This window comes from Priapulus caudatus, unplaced genomic scaffold (assembly GCF_000485595.1).
Source record: "Priapulus caudatus unplaced genomic scaffold, Priapulus_caudatus-5.0.1 Scaffold292, whole genome shotgun sequence".
Lineage (NCBI taxonomy): Eukaryota > Metazoa > Priapulida > Priapulimorpha > Priapulimorphida > Priapulidae > Priapulus > Priapulus caudatus.
Genome location: NW_014577353.1, coordinates 65,137 through 71,501, shown reverse-complemented (window position 1 = coordinate 71,501; position 6,365 = coordinate 65,137). Strand labels below are relative to the sequence as shown.

The window sequence follows — 6,365 nt, the reverse complement described above, 5'->3', positions numbered from 1 at the left end:
AAAAAACTGCCCGTTTTATGATGACGATTCTTTGCGGTATTATTGATCAGCCATCCTACCTTGCTAATATAAAACAAACCGCTTGTCCCTTCGATCCCCCTACGCTGAGATAATGAGCGGTGAAAATCTGGAATTTTTGCCGAAAACCGACTCGAGATCCCAGTTGGCTGTGACCCTCTCACTTCAGGGAACCTCGCGTGTTTCCGTCAATGATTAACAAATGGAATGAATACATGTCTGTTATTGATTGCCATAGTGATGACCCCACCTGTGCCCACCTCATGCTGGATGTATAGTAAACTCTGATAGTACTGACTGATCAGCGCTACCTATGGCGCTACAACAGCGGCGACCGGAAGCAACATACTGGCCACAAAACCACTCCAAACCACCACAAACTCGAGATCCCTGTTGGATGTGACCTCCAACAGGGATCTCGAGTCGGTTTTCAGCAAAAATACCAGATTTTCACCCCTCATTATCTCAGCGTAGGAGCATCGTAGGGACAAGCGGTTTGTTTTATATTAGTAAGGTAGGGACAGCTGATCAAATACTACCGCAAAGAATCGTCAAAAAAAACGGGCTAGTTTTTTAATTCGACTAATACTGCAACATGGGTTTCGCATTTCACCGTTGTACGCTCTCCTTCTTAATACGCCCTTGATGAAATGTATTCACATCGGCTACGCCTACTCCCTAACTCTAACCGAACCCGAACCCTAAACCTAACCCTAACCCTAACCTAATCCTAACCCTAACCATATAATTTAAAATAGTGACCAAGGTACGTTTCGGCAGTACCCTGGGGGACATAGACCCTATGAGCACTACTAGGCCTACTGTACTGTAGTAGTAGTAGTACTAGTAGTAGTAGTAGTAGTACTGGTGGGGGGGTAGTAGCTAATAAAGTACTTACTAGTAGTAGGTACTATAGGTATAGTAGACTAGTTCTATGAATATGAAGAGAATGCAATAATAACACTGGTCATTCACCTCTAAAGGACAAACGGCAACTGAATTGAAGTTCATTTACGGCTAAAACTCACGCACGTGATTGGTGGTGATGGTGTGTATCAGGGCTGCCAACTCTCACGCATTGACCGTGAGACCACGCATTTTGAACCAAATTCCACGCTCTCACTCTGATCTTACAATATCTCACGCACATCAAAAAATGCTGAGATATCTCACGCATGAATATCTCTTCATGAATAAAACTTACAATATCTGAAAACAGTCGCTTTAGTATGCACCAAATTTGGCCACAAATTGAAGTATAAAATGCAAAAGCTCCTACCAAGTGGGAGGGGGAAACCCCCTTACGACACCCCCCCCCCCCCCCGCCCCTCCCCACCAGCGGCCCACCCTCGCCTCGTCGCTTCGCCCGTCGAATCTCACTCTCACCTATCAACCCAAATGTTGGCAGCCGCTGTGTGTATATATAATAGTCCGTAGTGGCAGCGATCTTATCGGACGGCATATTGCTAGACTGACGTTGGTAGCGGGGTTAGTACGGCCGTGGTACCGTCATGTATAATCAACGGAAATGCTGCAATCAACAACTGCAGAGACGTGCCACAACGACTAATCACCAGTGGGCTCATCACAGTTCCATTTCTGCCACACGGTTTATGAGGCAATTGGCATTTGTGCAGTTTTTGCTTCCTGTTTGTTCATCACCTCCGCCATTATGCATGCAAATGTACATTCCACACAGTCAGAAAACTGTCGAACGTTTGCATACTGTCAGTAACCAACTACTGGCCAACTGAAACACGTAAGGTCCCTACAGTAAAACTCCTAAGTGTGTTTGTATGCCTCAGATTTGCGCATTGTTTTAGTTTTCATCAATGCCGCTGAAAGTCTTCAGTATGTCAGCTGCCTACTGTAATCGGTTAAAAACCAGTTAAAACACTGTCAAATGCTAGTCCAGCGACTTTTTATTTAAGATCTACACCAATATGGAGGAATGCAATAATAACACTGGTCATTTCACCTCTAAAGGACAAACGGCAACTGAATAAAGTTATTTACGGCTAAAACTCACAACGTGATAGTGGTGGCGTAGCGTAGTGGCGCGATCTATCAGACGTCATATGTGCTAGACTGACGTTGGTACGGGCTAGCTAGTACGGGCCGTATACCGGTCATGTATAATCACGGGAAATGTGCAATTCAACAACCTGCAGAGACGTGCCCAACCTGCTATCACAGTGGCTCAATCACAGTTGCATTTCTGCATCACCGGTTTATGAGCAATTGCATTTGTGCAGTTTTTGCTTCCTGTTGTTCATCACCTGCCGCCATTATGCATGGCAAATGTACATTCCACACAGTCTAGAAACATGTCGAACGTTTGTATACTGTCAGTAACCCAATACTGGCCAACTGAACACGTAGGTCCCTACAGTAAAACTCCTGCGTGTTTTGTATGCCTCATGATTTGCGCATTGTTTTAGTTTTCATCAATGCCGCTGAATCCTTCAGTATGTCAGTGCTACTGTAGAATCGGTTAAACCGTTAAACACTGTCAAATGTAGTCAGCGACTTTTTTTTAATCTACACCCTAAAATACGTGCTTTCATGCAATACTCGACTTAAATGCCATCCTGCCAATGCTAATTTGTAAAGCTTGCACGGATGAAAATATGTACACTGGGGCCAAGAATATGCCGTTCTTTATTATGAGAATATTCAAGTCTCCTATTCAAGTTTATTTATTAAGAGAATGGCAGAAGAAGTGCATGAATGTTTGCTGCTTTTCACTCCTTAGATGTAACAACGTTACAGTTCTATGGACTGGAATACGGTCGCATCATATATGGTTTATATGGCATAATTTGTGCTGACGTCCCCTGAACCCTAGTGGGGAAATTGCGTGAAAAATAGGTTAAACGTACTTAATAACATAAACGCGGATAAGGCTTAAACATGCGGCGGTATGAACCTTCTTTTGTTTTTCGACATGCAGAAATACATGGGAATTTTATATAGTACACAGTTAGGTTAAACGATAGAGATGATGTCCAGGACGGACAGGACAGTAATGAAGATCATCGTATGTATGAGATCATAAGCGTCCTGCACATGATCTGTAGCCTTCAACCGCAATGGCGACTGTGAAGAACAACATTGTAGAATAACTATAATAATCATGTTTACTGTAGTCGCTGGTTAACTCTGTTGCCAGACAACTGTGCGCTTATAGGTGACTGCTATATATGCGCCGTGTAATTGTTTGACTAAACTTACGAATGTGATAATAAAATGAGAGTAGTCTGATGTGGATTACAAACTGCCGTTTCACTATTGAATACTTACAAAATCAGTACAAATCACACAGGGTAGACTAGAGGTTTTCAGAATGCACATACAAGTAACACAACAGAGGGGTGAGTACACGAGAGCCCCGTTTCTTCCGTGCGAGCTCTCTTATACCTCCCTTCGTCAACGGAGCCGTGAAACCCTCCCCAAATATGTTTCTCCCTATCACTGCTGACTACAGGGATAGTAGAGGGGTAGAATTATTGTCTGTGGTCAGTTTGTGGAGTGGGATAGAGTAGATGACCAATGGCGAGTATTGAGTGGAGATGGGTTTACGCCCTCCTTCCCCCTCAGGCACGTGGGTGCTTCGTAGGTGGCATGACGTATGACGTATGACGTATGCTGGTTGATCGTTTACCGTAATTAAATCTCTAACAGCTGTGTAGAAATAACTTTAGGCTAATGTGTGTATTTTACTGGCCGACATCTGACCGTACTCCGGGCAGTGTCGGACCCCCCCCCTATGTGTGTATCTAAGATATTATGTGTTGCCAGCTAACCCGCACGACAGACTATGATGACGCTAATGTGTGTGTGGTCAGTGTAGAACAGCTGTTTAGTAGCTGTGTAAAAACAACGTTGCTAATGTGTATGTGTATTCTTTGCCGACAGCTAACCCAAACTACTGTTGTGATGCGGCTAAGGTGTGTGTGTAAGCTGTTATTCGTTGAAAGTTGATCCGTACTATAGGCAGGGATGCGGCCAACATGTGTAGGTTGTAACAAAGCTGCGTCTATCTACGTGTGTATCTATTGCGTGTGGAACTAATTTTACCAGTTGTTTGTATGTCCGGCAGATAAATCCGTCTCCTTGCCAGCTGGTGTGGTGTAAGATTATGTTTGTGTTGATGTTCTGCTGCCGGTTATAACCTAACCTCAGCTTGTGTGTGAGCTGGTATTAAATGCGTTCGCGGAGTGATATTAGCGTTGCTACATTACTATTGAAATGTCATCTCACCGATGAAAAGTAATCTTTGCTGCTTTTGACTCCTTAGATCTAACAACGTTACAGTTGTAGGCACAACAATACGGTGGCATGATATATCGATGGATATGGATGAAATATGCGAACCTATATGCGAATCGCAATATCCACAAATGATAGATACTACCCCAAGTACACAAGTACTGTCAAGATGCATACCGGAACCCAAGTACTCTAAATACCGGAACCCAATTACTCTGAATTACCATGGATACTGCTAGACTGGTAGCCACCTTCACTCCTGCAAGTATCCTTGGCTACACTGAACTTAGTGTAGCATGTGGAACTGTGGACTGGGTACCAGTCTAGCTTAGCCTGCCAAGCCGTGTGCAGAAAAACTGGTTTAAAATGCTATGAACATAGCCTCATTGCGCCATCTATCGCACGCCATATGTTGTAGAATAATGTTGGGGCATTAAACACAAAAAATTGCAAGTCGCTTTTCTACAGGAAAACGAAGCGCGCCGAGCAGCGAACCAACAATTACGAGCATTTCTAGGAAATGTCTAGCTACGTGCGTAGTGAAAAGGCTTGTGGAATCGCCAGAACTGCTGAATTGAGCAATCTTGGTATACGGTAAACCTGTGAAGATTTACTCCAATCGAATGCAGCGTATTTGTGTTAGTGTGCCGCTACGCGGGACAGCAGCAGCCACCAGCGAGCGGCGAGTCAGACAGCAGCAGCCAGCAGCGAGCGGTGAGTCAGCAGCAGACGAGTCAGTCAGCAGCAGCCACCAGCGAGCGGCGAGTCAGACAGCAGCAGCCACCAGCGAGTCAGCAGCAGGCGAGTCAGTCAGCAGCAGCCACAAGCGAGCGGCGAGTCAGCAGCAGGCGAGTCAGTCAGCAGCAGCCACCAGCGAGCGGCGAGTCAGCAGCAGGCGAGTCAGTCAGCAGCAGCCAGCAGCGAGCAGCGAGCCAGCTCGTAACACATACATGTTACATGCTGGTGGAGGTATGCACTCTCTGTGAGTGCCCTCTGTCTAGACAATTGGCAGCCCAGATCTCGTGCGAAGCGCGAAAAACGTCACGAGCGAGCGGCCAGTCAGTCAGCAGCAGCCACCAGCGAGCGGCGAGTCAGTCAGAAGCAGCCAGCAGCGAGTCAGTCAGCAGCAGCCACCAGCGAGTCACGTGCGTGTACCCGCGTGTACGTGCGTATATCCGCATGTACCTGCGTGTACGTGCGTGTACCCGCGTGTACGTGCGTGTACCCGCGTGTACGTGCGTGTACGTGCGTGTACCTGCGTGTACCCGCGTGAACGTGCGTGTAGCTGCGTGTACGTGCGTGTACCCGCGTGTACGTGCGTGTATCTGCGTGCACGTGCGTGTACCGCAGTGCAACAGCGCTGCAACCGCAAGTTAAGATCACATGACTCGCTTGACCTGCTGCTATTGGTCGGTTACATAGAGCCGGTGTGGAACTTGACACAGCCACTCCGCACACGCTGTGCAATCTGCCACACGTGGAAGAAAATATTAAACCCATGTGATATTTTCCACACGCAAGAAATCGATGCGTTTGCATGCACACACGCTGTGTTTTGTGCTGCGCCATCAGCCACGCGTGGCCGATGGCGCAGCACAAAACACAGCGTGTGCGGCGGGCTTTAGCGTGTGTGTGTGTTCGCGCGATCAATATTAGAGCAGCGAGTCAGCAGCAGGCGAGTCCGTCAGCAGCAGCCACCAGCGAGCGGCGAGTCAGCAGCAGGCGAGTCAGTCAGCAGCAGGCGGGTACACGCACGTACACGCGGGTACACGCACGTACACGCACGTACACGCACGTACACACAGATACACTCACGTACACGCGGATACACGCACGTGCACGCGGATACACGCGGGTACACGCACGTACACACAGATACACGCAAGTACACGCGGGTACACGCACGTGCACGCACAACGTACACGCGGGTACACGGAGATACACGCACGTACACGCGGGTACACGCACGTACACGCAGATACACGTAACTGAACTGTCGTGTTTTGTACCCGATTGTAACCATCATTCTGAGAGTCATTCTTGCAGTTTTTATAGATTTCCAAAGGATGGAAGTG

General features: G+C 47.2%; 1 protein-coding gene across 1 annotated transcript in view; it reads left to right on the top strand.

Moving 5' to 3' along the window:
- Positions 1–6,365, top strand: part of LOC106808646 (UDP-glucuronic acid decarboxylase 1-like) — a 34,934-nt gene that overhangs the window by 21,820 nt on the left and 6,749 nt on the right. The window lies entirely within an intron of this gene.